This window comes from Rhinichthys klamathensis, unplaced genomic scaffold, assembly GCF_029890125.1.
Source record: "Rhinichthys klamathensis goyatoka isolate OS25496 unplaced genomic scaffold, OSU_Roscu_1.1 h1tg000103l_1, whole genome shotgun sequence".
Taxonomy (NCBI): Eukaryota; Metazoa; Chordata; class Actinopteri; order Cypriniformes; family Leuciscidae; genus Rhinichthys; species Rhinichthys klamathensis.
Genome location: NW_026606642.1, coordinates 5,950,342 through 5,970,686, shown reverse-complemented (window position 1 = coordinate 5,970,686; position 20,345 = coordinate 5,950,342). Strand labels below are relative to the sequence as shown.

Genomic DNA, 20,345 nt, shown 5'->3' with positions numbered 1-20,345 from the left:
TGTCGGATTGATTCGAAGCCTCGACACAATATGGCACATTTGGTTCAACTGTTTCATTGCTTCACGAAGCCTCGATCTGCCCACCACTAGCTCACGGTGCTTGAATATGGCGGCTCGCTGACAGCTGTGACATGCTGTTTTATATGTGACGTCCCGATTGACATCAATGGGGAGCGTTTTGAAATCACTTTGTGATTTATAAAGACGTCTCGCTGCTCTTTTAGGGAGGGGTGTCGCAGCGGCGAACACACACAGAATAGAGCTCAGAAAAAGGATACGTCGCCGGATAGCGTAGCTCGCACGGATGGCTGAAGACGGCCGGCTTCTTCAGGCGCTGTCTTAAGCTGGCTTGTCGCTTTCCTCGACGGCGGCGGCGGCTTCTCGCAGAATCCAGCGATGCGAAGAGCTTCGCTGAAGAGATGAAAATCAGGGAAACAGCCTCCGAGCCCCGCTAATATACGCTAAGCCACGCCCATTCTGGCGGGCTGTGACGCGATAAGGCTTCATTGGACGTTACGTCACGCCGGGCTCAATGGTAGGCTGCTGCGGTTGCCGCAGGGCTGCTCTAGGTCTGCTAGCTGCTGCACTGCGTTGACAATGGATACAAAATTAAGGATAATGTTTGGCTTCAATATCTCGAAAAAGATTAATCTTTCCTGAGAACCTCTCGTAAGAGAACGCATGGAGTGGCCAGGTATAAACAGAAGCTAATAAAACAATTTAAACTCAAATTAATGTTTCATAATGTTTTATTTATTTGACAAGTAATTTTCTATTGTAGTGTGATATAATGATCAATAATGATAACACATTTGTAGCATCTAAGCACATCTATACGGTGGCCGAGAGAGCTCAACGCTTTGCAACTAAAGAAAACAAATGCAAATAGAAAAAAACACATGCAAATAAAAAAAAAAACATGCATTGTAAATAGAAAAAAACACCCGCAAATTAAGAAAACATCTTCATCAGTTTCATGACACACATGTGCTCACAACACTCACAACACAACCAAATACAGAAACGCGCTGAAAATAGCACAGACCACAACAGAAATGTTTCCTTGGGGGCCCCAATAAGTGACGAGCCCGGCTGGGACGTGCTTACAGCTTAAAAGTCTACTTTATTTTATTTTATTTCTTTTGTGTGTGTGTGTGTGTGTGTGTGTGTGTGTGTGTGTGTGTGTGTGTGTGTGTGTGTGTGTGTGTGTGTACAAAACATACAGAGATAAAAAAAATTATGACATACAACTTTGTATACAATATACAAAATGTATTAACAATATGTTCAATGTCATCAGAATACAAATGAGAAAAGAACAATGAGCTGAAAACTAAAATATATAATATATATATATATATATATATATATATATATATATATATAATAAATAAATAAAAAAGATAGAGAAAAAGAACATGAGGGAAAGATATTAATATATACATAAATTACACGGTACAAACTATTTCATGTTATATTTAAATTTGCATAAAGAAAAGTTTAATAAGAAATGTTAAGTAATGTAGGGTCAGGTCAGGTCATCTTCATTTATATAGCGCTTTTAACAATGGATTGTTTCAAAGCAGCTTTACAGAGACAAACATATAATTTAAGGTAACAGAGATTGTTTGGGCTTTATAGCGATTCTCGAATAATGTTATTTCCAGCTAAAGTTAGTTTTGATTGATTATTAAATTAAGAGCCGCTAAGACGACGCTGTTCTCTCTAAACAGACTTTAAACTGAACCTGTGATAAACGCTGATGGCGTTCACATGCGCATTAAGAATTTATTCTATCGTTGTGTGCTTTTGAATATATATGTGCGCAGGTTTGTAATTCCCTACAAACCATGCCTAAACAAACTACTTCTCTTGCCGATAATTGATACTGAATTTTGTTTTATTTTATCACTTCGGGGTAGGTACGCGAACCGAATTCACAACGCTTTATCTGTAGAGTGGGAAAGGGATCCTCCATAGGGAGAGGCTAGTTGGCACTTCAGCACTGCATTGTCATCGGGTCCAGGCGAAGCATCGGGTCCAAAGTTTTACAGTTGAGACACTCACACACAGATATATAGCGCATATTTTAAAAGCTTTTTTGTAAAAAAAATAAAAATAAATAATAATAACAATACAGATGAATATATATATTCATCTGTATTATTATTATTTTATTTTTTTACAAAAAAGCTTTTAAAATATGCGTTATATATCTGTGTTTGAGTGTCTCAACTGTTGACAATGGATATATATATATACAAATACATATATATAACTATGGTAACGCTTTAGATTACAGCCCGGAAAGTACTGCGTAATTAAAGCGATTTTACAGCGTAACCTTCGTGTACCTATAACATACTTACAATATAAGTATAAGGGAACAATATTTAAAGTTTGGGGAATAAAGGGGTAACAACCAGGAGAATTAAAAAAAAATATTTATACTGTAAGTATAGAACTACTTATTCTACTATTATGATATAACAATCTTACATTTGGGTGCAATTTAGCAAGAACATACACTGTGTACCTTTTTGAAATAATGGTGAACCAGTACAGTACATACTGTATACTGTATATACTGTATTTTTTATTACAGGGTACATATCCATGCATTTATAAAGTAATATTTTTAACAAAAGTGCACTGAAAACTAAAACTATTGCAACTTTTGCTTAAATATTGGGGAAAGATATACTCTTGTTTCATGTAGTGGTGCTTTGTTACCCTCTTGTTTCATGTAGTTACAGGGTAAGTGTGACATTGCGGGCCGTAAATTAAAGTGGTGCTTGTTACCCTCTTGTTTCATGTAGTTACAGGGTAAGTACAATAAAAATGCATACAAACAATCTTATATCACTGACTCGGAAACCTTTATTTATTATACAAGCACCACTTACCCTGTAACCACATCAAACAAGATATATTTCCCAGTATTTAAAAAAATTGCATTAGTCTTAGCTTTTCTTGCCTTGAAACATGTTAGCCCAAACTTAAACATCTGCACTTTTGCTATCAAATTATCATAATTTTTTTAAATTGTATAAATGCATATATATGTACCCTGTCATTTTTAAAAAAGCCTATACAGTATGTATTGGTACACAATTATTACAAAAAGGTACGCAGTGTATGTTCTTGGTAAATTGCTCCCAAATGTAAGAATGTTGTATCATAATAGTATAATAATTACCCCTTTATTCCCAAAACTTTACATATTGTTCCCTTATACTTACATGCAAGTACTTTATAGGTACACTAAAATTACAGAAAGTTACACTGTAAATTCCTCTTAATTACACAGTACTTTCCGGGCTGTAATCTAAAGCGTTACCATAAATATATATAAAATATAAATATATAAATATATAAATATAGATATTTGCAACCGTTATGTTAACAGCATTATATTTCTTTCGTAAGAACAGCTATTCAGCTGATGGACACCGTGCTGCGTTGTCATGGGAACATCCCAGGTGAAAATAATGAGGAAATAGGCTCTATGCACAGCTGCACTACTTCCTGAACTTCAGGCAGCTCCTTTGTTTCCTGTCTGCCCTTATTGGACAAGCTGATTAGTTCAGGTGTGCCTGACTAATGGCTATTAGTCAGGCACATCTGAACTAATCAGTTTGTCCAATAAGGGCAGACAGGAAACAAAGGAGCTGCCTGACCCCGGATTTCCACCAACTGCGGGACGGTTGCGTATTGGCTCCGTGCTACGCCGTCCTTCAATACTTACCAGATCCGGATTTATTGCGGAACGGCTGCGGCCATGACTGACAGCTGAAGTCACGAGGACACACGATATCTCGCGAATTTACGTATGATCACGCGATATAACAGGATAGTTTCTATAAACAGAACCACAAAACCAGCAAGTTTGTTTCCATCAAGTAGAGGGGAAACAACTTTGTGCCGCCGTTCCGGAGCGGATCTGCAGCCGTTCCGCAGTTGGTGGAAATTGGGGGTGAAGTTCAGGAAGTGTTGCAGCTGTGCATAGAGCCTATTACGTTGTCTTTCGTTGCTCCCTTCAATGTGTGTATTTTCACTGACTGCGGAACGGCTGCGTTCCGACTCCGTCCCAGCTCCGGCGACCACAGCCCTCCGGAGCAGATACACAGAGTTTCTATTTTTGCCTGATGCCGGAGATCGCCGCAGGAAGTCAAGCACAGAAACAAAATAAAACATCCGGTAATTTTCAAAATAATATACTCCGTGCTCACGGCGGATCGTATTTCCCTTCACTACACCTTGAAAACGTCATAATGGGCGGAGGTTTTGTTTTATAAACTTTTTCCTTTTCCAACAAGAACAATAGTTAACTTTATTTACACAGCCAACTACTTTCCCAGTATATTCAAAAAGTAACCCAAAATAAACATTTAGTATTTTATAAGTTGATTATATAATTATAAATATTGTACTTGTATGGTAGAATCACAATCATTTCCACAAAAAAGGGAGATCAACAGGTCAGCACAGAGTTGTTTCCCCTCTACTCCTCTGGATGGAAACAAACTTGCTGGTTTTGTGGTTCTGTTTATAGAAACTATCCTGTTATATCGCGCGTTCATACGTAAATTCGAGAGATATCGTGTGTCCTCGTGCCTTCAGCTGTCAGTCATGGCCGCAGCCGTTCCGCAATAAATCCGGATCTGGTAAGTATTGAAGGACGGCGGAGCAAAGAGCCGATACATAGCGGAGCCGTTCCGCAGTCATCCCTCAGTTGGTGGAAATCCAGGGTCTGTCCCAGCTCCGGCGATCCGCAGCCCTCCGGAGCAGATACGCAGAGTTTCTATTTTTGCCGGATGCCGGAGAGCTCCGCAGCAGTTCAGCACAGGGGAGATTGTTATATCGCGCAATCATACGTGAATTCGCGAGATTTCGTGGGTCCTCGTGTCAGTCATAGCCGCAGCCGTTCCGCAACAAATCCGGACCTGGGCGGAGCACGGAGCCGACACGCAGCAGAGCTGATCCGCAGCCGTTCCGCAGTTGGTGGAAACAAGGGGGTAATCCATCGACCGGAAGTTGAAGTCGGCCGGGTGCCGCCATCTTGTAGCAGAACTTCACCTGCGTTAGCACTTCCATTGACTCCCATTCATTTTGCCGTCACTTTGACAGTGAATAACTTTACATCTGAGGCGTTTAAAGACTCCATTTGTCCATTATTTATTTCTAAAGAAACACGACAATCTATAAAGGGCTCCATTACCTTCTATGTTACATTATGGCCCCGTAGAAACAGTTTTTGTAAAAATAGGCTAACGATTGCGTCATAACCACTCGACTCTCTGTCGCACAGTAGAGAAATTACCGTACAGAGCATTATATACTGTCTATGGTACAGACAGGAGGCGTACCGGCGTTACATTTTAAAATAAATACTATACAAAATAATGAATCAGAATACTTACTTCTGCTCACTCACGCCAAAGAACTCTTTGCTCAAGCTCGCCGTCTCTGCAAGATTAACGTTGGCAGTTTGCACGCACAGCTACTAGAATATTTACGTCTGTCAGACAGGTTGCCCACGTCATCAAGCTTAGTTTGAGTCGGTTTGAGTCTGCGCGTCAGGGACGGAAGTGCTATAAAATCGCTAAAAATGGGCTTCACCAGAGAATGTCTAATAGGAAGAGAATTGGCACTCTCTGGTTACTTCCGGTTTCTGGACTGGCTGCAGTAACACGTCTCTGTCCATGCAGGGGCGCTCGCAGGCGAGTGCAGAATCAATGGGAGTCTATGGGGTTTCACCCCCAGAAATCCACTTTTCTCGGGATATTATTTTTTGTCTAGTAATTTGAATATTGTATTCGAAAGTAGATGCAAAGAAATTACACACTGCTGGGTGTTAGATTCTTTAGAGTCACTTATTTGCTTTAAAAAGTGTTTTAAAATGTCAATGACGTCATACACATCGTATTATTAGCAGAATGCTAGCGTGTTATGGGCAACAACAACTCAACCTGTAAGAAATCGAAAGGACATAAGTACTCGTTCATTCAACTTTCGACCTATAACCCATGTTGAACTTGCAAAACCTACAATAAATTCTGAGATTTCTCAATGGCAATCGGGTGAAAGAGACAAATTTAGCCGTCTAGCCCCATAGACTCCCATTCATTCTGCACTCCGGCGATCGCCCCCAGTGGAACTCTGGTGGAACTACAACCAAAATTCGGTACAATAGAACTTAAAGGTCCAGTGTGTGATTTTTGGCGACATCTAGCGGTTCGGTTGCGAGTTTACACTAAGGGCTCAGCCCACCGCTCACCCCTCCCTTTCGAAGAAGCTACGGTGGCTAAAACGGGACAAGCATCGTCGACTGAGACAGCAGAGAATAGCCAGCGTAAACCAAGTTTCTGTACCACAGTCCATTATAAACCACATCATGGATAAAGTTTCAGGTGAGGATCAAAGGTCTTAATGTTACATAATATAATGATAGTAATCAGCTGATTGTCTCACGAACGTAACCCAGCACATTCTCCCCACATAGCAAACCCATAATACAGCGAGGGAGAAGAACCACATGAAAATATGCAACTATATATATTTTCTAACAGGGTAGTAAAAGTTTAGCTGGCTAATATGAGCTGTTACTGTGGCTGAGCTGGTTAAAGCGTAAAAAGCCTTGTTTAAACCTGACGCGTCCGCATGAGCCCAAAGGTGCGTGTGGCAAAAATGACGTGATTGTGACAGCGCGCGCGCCTCCGCATCCCTAGACACACTTACTACACACACAATAGGCTTTTTTTCTCTGATTTTGGAAACTCGATCGACTTAAAATGCTTCCAAGATCGACGGGTTGGTGATTCCTGTAACTGTTTTACGGTCAATGACAAGAGTAGCCTACTAATCAGCTGTCTCACGAACTTAACCAGCACATTTATCCCCACATAGCAAAGCCATAACACAGCGAGGGAGAAGAATTAAGTTACATGAAACAATCCAACTACATATTTACACCACTGACAAGGGAAAAGTCACTACTCACGGTGTTTATGACTAGCTTCTTCTAGCTTCCTGCGGCTTCTCTTTCAAGGTAGTGACGAAACGCGGTCTGTAGCGTTGTTTGTTCGCGTTCGGCTACTGTAGAAATATGACGTCACAATATGGCGACCTTCATAGAAGGGGATTCCCGCGCTTATGTAGATATAAATGCCTCATTCTAAGGTAATAAAAACATTACGGTTTGTTAAGTAAGTTCTTTATACACCACTGAACACATAGTTATGGATGTCATATTGCATTTCTGTTAATAAATACTCAAAAATGTTACAGACTGCACCTTTAATAGGGAGTGCCCAGGCTTTCCGTTAGACGGGCTTTGGCTTCACTTGTCTCAATTGAGATCCAATGAGATGGCTCTGTCCACTTCTTATACTGTTGCCGACAAAACGTTGCAGAACGTTTTTTAAACAGAAACGGTGATGCTTTGAAGGCACTGTTGTGATGACGCAAGAGTTGCAACTAAGGGAGCTGAGAAGGCTTTTTGTGTTCTTTGTGAAGAATTTTCGGAGCCTGATTAAGTCGGTATAAATATGTGTTTAATACTACAAAATATGCCCGATGTTACAGTTACTGCACTTGCCGCCCAGAACACAAGAGAACATCCCAATCGAGTGAAGGGATTTGTGGAAACTGAAATGGAAGCACATCTTACCTAATAAAGACTAAAACACATCTATTTAGCCTCACATTCTTGTTGTTCATAATGTTTCATTAATACCCTGTATTTTCTTTCTCATTTTTGGGGAAAAGCACTTTACATGCATTGTTTATTTCTATACCAAATGTCACACACTTGCAATGAAGCTAAAAATATAAACAACTACATCATTATGTTGATATCCTATATTTTTACAATAATACTTACGACAAACATGTCTTCTAATATCCTTAGTTGTTGCATATCGAACACATTTGTAAATTACTTCCATTGTGCGAGTTCACTTTAATACCGCGTGCTTTATATACATGTTGCTGCTGATTGGACTGCAGTTCTGACACGCCCACCAAACAAGAGAAAACGCATCTCAAACATAGACAGTATAAGAAATGGACAGAGCCATCTCATTGGAACTCAGTTGAAGCCCATTTTTAGCGATTTTTGAGCACTTCCGTTCCTGACGCGCAGACTCAAACCGACTCAAAGTAAGCTTGATGACGTGAGCAACCTGTCTGACAGACGTGAATCTTCTAGTAGCTGTGCGTGAAAATTGCAAAACGTCAATCTTGCAGAGACGGGGAACTTGAGCAAAGAGTCCTTTATCGTGAGTGAGCAGGAGTAAGTATTCCGTTGCTTTTATGGACTCATTATCTATGGGCTTCTCTCTTGACGGGACTTCTCCCCGATTGCCTGCGAGCTTCTCCTCCTGTCTGTACGGTAATTTCTGTACAGCGCGACAGAGAGTCGAGTGGTTATGACGCAATCGTTAGCCTATTTTTACTAAAACTGTTTCTACGGGGCCATAATGTAACATAGAAGGTAATGGAGCCCTTTATACATTGTCGTGTTTCTTTAGAAATAAATAATGGACAAATGGAGTCTTTAAACGCCTCAGATGTAAAGTTATTCGCTGTCAAAGTGATGCCAAAATAGTCAATGGAAATGCTAACGCAAGTGAAGTTCTGCTATAGATGGCGGTACCCGGCCGGCTTCAACTTCCGGTCGATTGATTACCCCCTTGATCTCAAACCCCGTTGCACACCGGTACACGCCGTTTCCAGGAAACATGACGTTCAACCCGGAAACCGTAGCAAAACGTTGCACACCGTTGTGATCTTGAACATGCCCCAGGGGTGACAGTCTGATGCCGGAAGTGGTCGTGGTCACGTGTTTGCAAAGGGTCTTCTGTGTTTTAGAATGTTTCAAAGTTTAAAACAACATTATGATAAATATTTTTTTAACAAAAGACAATATACTACTATTAAAAATGCTTTTCAATTCAATAAAATGTGCAAGCTTTGTTTTCATTTTATTATTTTTTGTTTGTTCAATTTATATTGTTAATCATTTGACACAACAAATGGATAAAGTATAATTTTAACTTTTAAAAAACTATTAACGTTTGTTAATAATCAACCATTTCACAACTAACAAATCATTTTCATAGACCAAACACAACATAATTCTATGGTGGACTGAAACAAAAATTATTAGTTAAATAATTATTTTTTTCCTCTGAAATGGCAAAAGCATCACACTAGACGTGCCTGCTCTAAATAAATAATAGTAATTAAATTAAAATACAAAATCGAACTAAATATTTTTTTTTATAAAAAACAAAATCAAACCAAAGAAAATAAATCTTATAAAAGCGAGTGTCATGACGAAAGGCGCCTCAGGAATGGTCAGGATTAACTCCATGTGTATGGAATTTTGATTTATTTAGTTTATTTGTCACTTGAGAATTATTGTTAAATGTGTGCCTGCATAACTTTAATAATATTTATTTTCTTTGGTTTGATTTTGTTTTATATAATTTATTTATTGTATGTATTTTGATTATATATTTTTATTGTATTACTATTATTTATTTGGAGCAGGTACAGCTGCGTGATGTTTTTGCTATTTCATATTTTATTTAAAAAATGCTTTTCAATGAAATCAAATGTTCATTTGCCCAGTCGTTGTTTTCGTTTCATTATTTTGTTGGTTTTAAGCTTTGTTCAATTTATATTGTTAATCATTTAACACTAAACAAATGCATAAAGTATAATTTTAACTTTAAAAAAACTATTAACATTTTTTAGCAGTACATTGTCTTTTGTTAATAGGACAAAACATAGTTATTATATTTTATAATATTTTATATAAATATATACATATATATATATATATATATGTGTGTGTGTGTGTGTGTGTGTGTGTGTGTGTGTCTTAAATGTGTATTTTTAATGAAATCGTTAAATTGTTGCTTTGAAAGTTCTAAAACAGAAGTAGCGCAATGCCTTGCCACGCCCACTTCTGGCACAAGCCGTCAAATGAACTCTGCGTTAAACGTATCCAAAGCGTCCCGTCTGCCTTCCTTTTGATGGCAAAAAATGCACCTTATTTGTTCAACCCCCCTCTTCTCCCTTCATTGATGATTGCTGGTCACCAGTTTTGTAGTAAGGCTTTGCAAAACAAATTGTTCCGTGATCTCTTTACTCTGACTTTATACCCAATGCAATACAGCCGAAATGCTGCTTCTCTTATCTTCAGTCATTCCTTTCTGAAGAAACTACGCACAGATTTCTTAAAGTTACCTTTATCGCCAAAAGCTAAAGAGCTCCATTTCAAAATATTTAATGACATATATCCTTCAAAAGACCTCCTCTCATGTAGATTTAACTTTGATCTAACTAACTATATTCTGTGATGAGGATATAGAGACCCACGGATCATTTGTTTTTCTTCTGCCCTTACAGTAACACATTCTGGTGTGACATGTATGATTGGCTGGAGCCTTATCTCCAGTCTCCCTCCAGTTTCAATAGAGATAACATCACATTTGGAATTATAATGAAAGACAAAAATTATGAACTGCTTGAATTTTTCATCCACAAATGTAAATGTATAAAAACACAGCCTCTTTTTTCTGTCTTTAAGAGAGAATTTGCATTGTAGGCTACTACAAGTCCCTGTTGTTCATGAAGGAAAAAACAGCACAAAAACTTCTTGATTTTATTGATGCCTTAAAATTAACTGAAGCCCCTTAACCGTTGTTTTATTACTTTTCTTTATCATATGTAATTTTATTTATTTATTTTTTATTACTTTACTTTCTTCTCCCCAAAGTTGGGTAGGCCTATGTCATTTTATGTGCTTTGTTTCCTGTTATCACTTATATGTTTGGGAAATCTGACTAAACCGGATATTGTTGTACATTTTACATTAAAAAAATAAATAAAAAATAAAAACTGGTTTAAACGTAACTCTGTTTTTCAACGGCTCTGCTGTCAACAACAGAAAAGGGGAGGAGCCGGACGTGACGCATCCCAGGCCATAGCCAACCAGCTCTTAAATAGGAGAAACTCCTTGCGGTGCTCACAAACGTCAATCATACCACTCATCTCATTCATTCGGTTACACTTGCAAACATCACTATGGAAAAGCAACAGAGCGATGAATTCAGGTAATCATTTTTTGTTTTTCATTTATCAAACTTATATTAAATAATTCAAATTTAGATCTCCACGAACATTTCATTATGCAGCTTGATTTTCTACACTGTAAAAAAAATCTGTAGAAATTACAGTATTACTGGCAGCTGCTTGCCAGTAACTTACTGTAGTTTTAAATTGATGTTATTTACTGGCAACAGTATGTTCAAAGTTAAATGAACATTAAACATTAAAAAGTCTTTATCTTTACAGAATACAACTAAAATAAAAGCCTCATGCAAAGCATTCTGGGAACCAAAATCTGAAGGAAAAAAACAGAAAAAGGTTGATGAAGATTTCTGGTTCCCAGAATGCTTTGCATTAGATTGTTATTGTATAATTTTATTCTGTAAAGACAAAGACTTGTTAATGTTTGATGTTCATTTAACTTTGAACAATTGTTGCCAGTAAATATACATAATAGTATTAGAAGATTGGACGACATTTCCGATCGTTTTTTAATTTTTAATATTTTATTTGTATGTTTATTGTATTTCATTGTGTCGTTTATCAGCCGAGCGCTGATGAGGGGGCGTCTGAAATACAGAGGGGGCGCGTTCACATTAACGCACGTCACCACTTTTTTTGCCAGGGTCGATATTCTCCCCACCACTTTTTAAAACATCTTCGCGGCACGGATATACCAATACAAATTAATAAAACATCTCCAGTTAACCAGCAGAGCATTCGTTTTGTTCGTTTGCCAAATTCGAGAGTCGTTCTAGCGCTGAAATGTGTTGTTTTTTAAATCAAGTGAAGTCTTCAAATTTTCATTTTGCATTTGCATTGTATTGTCTGAAAATTGAATTTTGAAGCGTTAAACGGACCAATAACAATTATTTACCTATTCCTGGCATATTCCTTCAATCTCTCTAGCATGATAAATACCAATTAAGAAAAAAAAATGTTTTACATCTTTTACATTGTTCATAATTTTTTACATTTTCCATTTAGCAATTCCCTTTTTTTTTCTTCCCAAACAGGCGATCTTGGGATGTGTGCAGAGAAGTGCCGATCATTCAAGATGACCAGATACCAAAGAAACGAGTGCAGTGTTTGAAATGGTTCTCGTGTGCCATAGTTGGCGTACTTGTCTTTGCCCTTGCCCTGCTCAGTAAAGTGAGCTACTTTATTAATCATTGGCTAATCATTTTTGGATGATAGGATAACAATTAACTTGTCTATTGAATATTACACAAAAGGCTCGGTTTGACTGAAACTATTTTTTTTTCTTTACAGACATCATTTTTGCTTTTGATTTCATTTGGGAACAATAACACTGAGATTATATGTTCAGAAAAGAAGCCGACCGTCCTACTTGGCATTGGCTTTGTTCTGGTTGGGCCGAGTGTTCTCCTTTTGCTAAAAAGCACATGGAAGTTCATTTTCAAGAGTGCAGCCATGCCCTGTAAAAAAACTGTTTTTTGGGTAAGCAGAGTTTGTGTTAAACAGATGTGTAGTAGCAGAGAAACTTGATTGTTACGGCAGAAACCTTTCTGACTTTTATCTGAACTTTCTCTAGGTCCTGTGTGTAGAGTTCCTGGTAGCATTGGGAGCTGCAATTCTAACAATAGTAGCCATGCCAAACTTTGACATTGTCACTAATGCGATGATCCTAAACAGTGTGAGCATCCTGTCAGCAGTGTTCCAGGTAGTCGCTGCGTGCCTCACCAAAGAGAAGAAGCGGCTTATACTGCTCCCTGCGTGCTCCATTTTCTTAATCGTCCTGGGTTATGTGCTTTTTACAGTCAGTCATCTGAAAATCGAATATTCCGCTCCAATGAGAATATCAATTGGCCTTGCGATCGTGGGGACCATCTGTGTTTCTGTGAACTGGTGGGAAAACTACAGCACGCTCTTCTCCATCTCACCTCTAGGTGACATTTCCAAAGACATCGCTCAGTCCCGTAATGTGGTGTGCATCATCTCCAGTTTGATGAGAATCCTGATTACTTCAGCTGTGGTTGGAGCTTATGTTCCTCTGTCTGGTCAGAACTGGGAAATGATCAAATTCGAAACAGTCGTTATTTCATTGGTGGTGCTCCAGATTTTATCCTCTGCGATGTGCCGCTGGTTTGTAGTTGTGGCTTGCAAGATGCACTCCCTGCGCAGCAGCTTCGCATTGCCCATATACATGGCCTCGGTTGCAGTTTTGGCAGTGTTTTTGATTCCACTTGCATTTAAACTCCCAGAGTCTAATCACACTTCTACTTGTATTGAGAACATTCAGTTGAAATCCAATGACACATTGTTGCTGTTGATGTTGACTGATGCTACAAAAACTCTACGTGCCAGGTATATTGTGGAAAAAATGAGTACAGGACTGGTGTGCTTGATCTGCTCTGCTCTGAGCTGGTGGTTGGGATTCATGCTCGGTACATTTTACATCTGGTTCCGGAAGATCGATCGAATAGAAAGAACCCAAGATCTGTTCGTGCGGCACATGTATGAAGGAGCGTTTCTGGAACAGTCCATGTTGCTGAACACCCGATTTGAAATGATAAAGAGAACCAAGAAGAACCAGTGGTAAGTGTTTCAACTTTCTGAGTATGGTTGGATTTTGTTAATATCAGCCAATATTAGGGATTTTTTAATTATCTGCATCGATGTTGAATATGTAATGGTGCATTCTCATCGTTTTTTACATTTTACATGATCTGACTCTTACTTCATGTCCATCTATAAAAACACTAATAATTTAATAACTAATACTTTAATTAAATACCCATTATGTCATTAAAAATTACTTTAGTGCTTAATTTTTAATATATTTAGACAAATTAGACACACTTATCTTAATCAAAGCATTTTACACAGTTAATTTGTTCCCATTAAAATTTACAAATTAAATTTGTTTTTAATGTGAAGACATCAGTGAGATTAAAAGGAGAGCACATGGAGTTTTGCTAAAGTCTCCGTCTTCTCAACTGTTTCGTCTGACAAAGACTTTAATTTTACATATCCCCTCTAATATAGTTTTAACCCTCAGACGGTCTTCGTTTCGGAGTCACATCCTGGGCCTTCCCGGTCAGAAGTGACCGGACAGCTAAAAATGAAACTTCCTCCATCCCAGTAAAACCAATGCAATTTATTTTTGTTCTATAATATTTATTCTTCTTTATTTAGTATTTTGAGACAATTTGATTGAACTTATTAATATTTATGCAATATTTATGGTCCATTTTTTGCCATTGAAAATAATGATTTTTTTTCTTTCTCTTATTCTATGCAGTATTTTCGGTTAAAATAGAGACTAGTCTTTCATAAAAAAAAATCAATTTATTAAACATTAAATAAATAAAATAAATGAAATTAAATAAAATAATAAAATTAAATAAATCATGTTATTGCATGGGTTTACCACTAGATGCCTGTATAGCTCTAAATGGAGTTGCTTGTGACTTAGTTGTTTTTGGACCAAATTACTTACTTTTAAGATGTGGATTGAATGTATTTTTTTTTAGAAATTCTCAAATAATACTTTTTGCCAAGGTTTATAACATTTTATTAATTATTATTTTAATCATTTTAATAATTATTATATTAATGATATATATATATATTATATTATATTTATTATATTTTATTATATTTATTTATTTATTTGAGCCATTCACAATCATGTTCGTTACAGAAGTCTTAAGATTACACAATAAGGGAAGCTCAAAAGGGGTAGGCTGAAGCAAGGAAGCTTATGTGCGCCTACCCCTAAGTTCAATACTCTCAGTACTCATAAGAAGATTTACGCCTGATGTTAGCAAAAAAAAAAAAAAAAAAAAAAAAACAGAAACAATCATATCTGACACAACTGACATGACCAGTCTCCATATAGTTTGTTTCTTTCAAATATTGTTATTATTATTATTATTATTATTATAATTTTTGGGTAACTATATGTTTATTTTAATTTTTATCCATTCTATTATGCCAGTATTAGATTCAGAAGTATCATCATTGTTAACAGTAATGTGTAAAAATAAAATAAATTTACCTTATACACATTATTTCTTGTTATTACCTTGTTGTCATTACTATTGTCTACATCAACTGGGTATACATTTGCAACATTCATTTTAATTATGAGGTGTATCCTATCTTGTGTTGTGAATTAAAAAGCCAGGGTGTGGGCCAGTTGGAGAGTGGGTCTTAGCCCCCATCCAACAGGCTCGCCCAGCTACCCTAAATAATTGTCTAGGCGGGTGATGTTTGCAACCTTTGCTGTGTGATGCGTTTAAAAGACGGTGTTTCATGAGCCAGTCTGGAGAAGGGGGCCCTTCACCCGACAGGTCCATGTCTCGTCTGCCCTAATTCTCTTTTGTTTATTGTGTGTTGCAATAGTAATGACAATGGTAATAAATAGCGTTAGTTTAACTAGTTTCCTAATTTTAAATATGATAGATCATATGGAGATATTGGTGACAGTAGCTGTGTCAGCATGATTTGATATATTTTACTCATTATAATAGACAGTGACCGAAATCCTGCTTAGTGGTTACATTTGACATATTGCGTTTAACATTATATATTCATTTTAATAGACAGTGACAGAAATACTGCTTAGTGGTTACATGTGACATACTGCGTTAAGATACTTTTCTTATATATTTTTTTGAAATGATGGAAATTTACAGCATTTTTTAATTCATCCTTTAAGCCATTCCATAAGTTCACACCTCTCCGAGTGACACATTGGCTCCTAAGGGTAGTACGAGCACTAATTTAATTATAAATTATAATTATTAATTATGTTATGTTTATGTCACTCTTGATGTTTTAGTATTTACATTTTTATATATTTTCTTGTATTTACATACCTAATGCCATAAAAGTCACCAAGTTTCATAACATTCCGATGAAGCTGTGATTTTTAGAAATTCAAAACAGAAAATTATTCGGTCAGAAATGACCGAGGACCGTGTGAGGGTTAAAAGAGTTTCAGCATCTCAGACTGTACACCACAAAAATACCAAAGTTTGCAATAAAACTCGAATTGCTCGAGGAAACTCGAATAAAAAATAATTTTAATATGAACTCAAACACGTCTTATCACATTCTTCCAAATCCAAATTATCACAGCTATCCCATGCACTGTAATTTTGTAGCTTTATACTTTTACTCTATGTCAACTGACAATTGATTCACTTGCTTCTAATTTTACAAATGTTAGTAATTAAATGAATGTATCTGAGAGCAACCTCTGAGCAATTACAATTTTCCTTTGGATTTCTTAATATGTGTTCCTCAGCGCAAAAGAAACTATCAGAGTGTTTCTGTGTGCAACGATGTGGCATGAGACCTACGATGAAATGATGAAGATAATCATCTCTATGTTCAGGTAAATAATATACACTTACTCATTCAGTTTCAATTGAATTGTACTTGTAATTGAATACTTCTTGAATATTTCTTTTACTACCAGGCTCGATAAATACAGGCCCAAGAGCGACAATCACAGCGATGTCGAGTTTGAATTCCATATTTATTTTGATGACGCTTTCATGGATGTTTATAATGGAGGGCAGCGACATGCAAATGAATACGCTGAAATTATTGTGGATGTACTTAAAGAAGTTTACACGTAAGAATCCTCTCTATTTTGATCTGTTTATGGTTACTGAGAATTTATGGGAAAAACTAATCGAATAATTCTTCACATGCATTAGCATTTTTAGTGAGAATCCATGTACATTAAAGCATAGGCCACCACTACCACGGCAGAAGATCAAAAACACCCCCTATGGAGGTCGTCTGGAATACATCCTTCCTAATGGCAATGTGATGATGGTTCACTTCAAAGACAAGCAACGTATTCGTCACAAAAAAAGATGGTCTCAGGTAAGGGTCATGCAGCTAAACACAGGTGTAGATGTTTTGCGCCCAGATCTTCACTAATCATCTGTGTTTGCAGATAATGTACTTGTATTACATTTTTGGTTGGAGACTTTACAGACCGTACTTCAAAAAGTGTGAGGCAAGTGAAAGACTCGATGAAGAGAGACTGAAGGTTAGATGCTTAACTTTAAAATTCACCACTAGTATTTCTACAGAATAATACAATATCAGCTAGACTCTGAATGTTTTTAATGCTCATTAGAGAGACAAAGAGAACACGTATATCTTGGCCCTGGATGGGGATACTGATTTCCAGCCGTCCGCAGTCATGCTGTTAATTGACAGACTGAAACTCTACCCAGAAGTTGGGGCAGCCTGTGGCAGGATTCATCCAACAGGCACAGGTTGGATATATATATAGTATAAACAATTGTTATCAGGCCATTATATTGTTTTTGATTCATTACTTTAATGTTCTTAATATCTAGAATACTCTACCATTCAAAAGTTTTGGTTCAGTAAGATTTTATTATTATCAGCTGTTAACGTTCAGGAGTACAATACTATGGACTATATGAAGCTAATAGGCATTGACTAAAAGCCATCAAATTCTAATATGATTGTTTTTACTGTATTTTTGATCAAATAAATGCAACCTTGGTGAGCATAAGAAACTTCTTTCAAAAACATTTTGAAAATCTTTCTGGAATTCAAAGTATGAGGCAGAGAAAGTGTGAATAATAATTAACCAGATAAAACTACTAATAATAAAATAAATTAGAAAAAAAAAACATTCAAAGAGAATCAAAATAAATAAATTAGGCTACAATTAAATAAATAAATACAATCAAGATAACAACCAAATATGTCTATGTATTGTCTGTAGGGATAAAGCCAGTTATGATACCTATAATCATAGGTGGTATTTTCCACCAAATTCATCTGTCGTTTGGTAGAAACTAGTCGCAATATAGACATGCAGTCATCTTTTAAAACTATGGAAACATCTACATTAAATAATGATACGATGTTTAACTATTTTGCCGCTTGATAACCATTGTAAAATCTGAGGTCCACTCATCTATTCTAAAGAAAGCTGCACTTGTGACTACTTCTGTATAGTATAGATTATAAAGGTGATAAACTGACTAATAGATATTATGCTTAAAGGGCCCATGGTGTGGTATCAGAAGTTTGAGTATGCGGTAGGCCACTGGCTGCAGAAGACTGCAGAGCACGTGTTCGGCTGTGTACTGTGCAGCCCTGGATGTTTCAGTCTTTTCAGAGGAGCCGCACTCATGGACGACAACGTCATGAAGAGGTATACAACTAAAGCAAGTGAAGCCAGCCACTGCGTCCAGTATGATCAAGGTAATGTCTACATGAAGCTAACCAAATCTCAAATAATATCAATTCTGCCTAGACTAAACAAATTCACCCTCTTTTTTTCGGTGTAACGTCAGGTGAGGACCGCTGGTTATGCACTCTGCTTCTGCAGCAGGGGTGGAGGGTTGAGTATAATGCAGCATCTGATGCCTACACCAATGCGCCTCAGGATTTTAAAGAGTTCTACAACCAGCGCAGACGCTGGGGACCTTCTACCATGGCCAACACCATCGATCTCTTGGGCTCAGGACGACTGACCTCTCAGAGGAACAGCTCTATCTCAAAACTTTACATCTTGTACCAGGTTGTCAGCATGGCAGCTTCCATCTTGGGCCCTGCCACTATCTGTCTCATGATATCAGGTAAGGTTTTGCTTGCATAGAAAAATTGACAGTAATTTATTTGCATTAGATTCATTGTGGTGTTTTATGGCAAACAAAAAGTGCTTTTAAAGGGCTATTAAAGTGCATTCTTTATCTTGCAGGAAGCTTTGTGTTCATTATGGAAATGAGTGAAAATATTGCTCTTGCTTTGGCCATAGTGCCCCCTACTGTCTATCTCATCTTATGCTTCAAACTGACATCTGACACGCAGATTAAAATTGCAGCAATTATGAGTGTGTTCTACGCATTTCTCATGGCGGGAACTGTTCTCTGCATCATAGGTAACGGCTGTCTTTTTTCATGCGTAAAAAAACGATTTATAACATCAATATTTTTCGACTGCACTGCACAAACTTTCTTTCCTCATCTCTACTCTCATAGGGGATTTAGTGAGGCAACAAACTTTTCTGACCCCCAGTGGTCTGTTCCTCATCGGCATGGTGGCGTTGTACGTCATTACGGCAGCTTTACACCCTCAGGAGTTCTCACTGATCATCTATGGGTTGTTATACTTTCTCTGCATTCCCAGCGGGTATTTACTCTTGGCCATTTACTCTATAGTCAACATGAACAATGTCACGTGGGGCACTCGTGAAACCGGCGGCCAGGCTAAGACTACAGCAGTCGATACCATCAAGAAGAAGGTCATGAATGCCACATGTTGCAAATGTCCATGTTTGACATCTGAAGAAGATTCGAGCAAAGAGATACAACTTCTAGAAACCATAGCAGACACTGAAAAGCCACATATTCCTTTGGAAACACAAACGTAAAAAGAAACTACTACACTATAGCACAAATTCACATGGTGTAGACCTGTGTAGAATTTTAATATTTTTATATAGATTTAAAAAAAAAAAAAATAACAAATTAATTACTTTCAGATTACAGTGGATGTTTTTATCACTAATAATAATAATAATAATACTGTATTTCTACAATGTAGGGCAGAGGAGGTCCCACCCAATGCTCCTCAAAGTAAGTATGACTTCCATACTTAATGTCCTAATATTCTAGCTGTTGACTTTTTTAATTAGATTACAATTAAAACGGTTATATATTTAATTCCAAAAGCTTGGATTGAACATCTGCAGAAGAAATCTTATGACCTTCCCTTGGATGAATCTGAACTTCCAATGGTAAGACAAATTGTAATAAATAAATGATATTATATGATATGATATTATATTTGTTTATATCATTTTTTATAATTTATTTATTTTTGGAAAATAATTATGTTTATTATTATTCTGCCATATCATAATACATGGCTACATTTGAATGGAGAAACTCGCTTTTTGCAGCCTTATATATATATATATATATATATGTATATATATATATATATATATATATGTTTTTTTTTTTTGGCTGTGCTAACTGGCCCAACTTTGTGCCCTTGGTTGCTGCAGATGTCAGGTGCTGGTGCATGCATACATACACATAATATAAATTTATCGTTTCACCACATGCAGGATGAAATCAAGTTCTGGAAAGAATTGCAAAGAAAATATCTAGAACCTCTTAAAGAGAATAAAGACCAACAGGAAAAAATGGCTAATGATCTGAGAGAACTTCGAAATAAGG

The 20,345-nt window shown here is 37.0% G+C and overlaps 1 pseudogene; it reads left to right on the top strand.

The window, feature by feature from the left end:
- Positions 1-19,531, top strand: part of LOC130087031 (chitin synthase chs-2-like) — a 37,219-nt pseudogene extending 17,688 nt beyond the window's left edge.
- Positions 19,532-20,345: the final 814 nt, after the last annotated feature.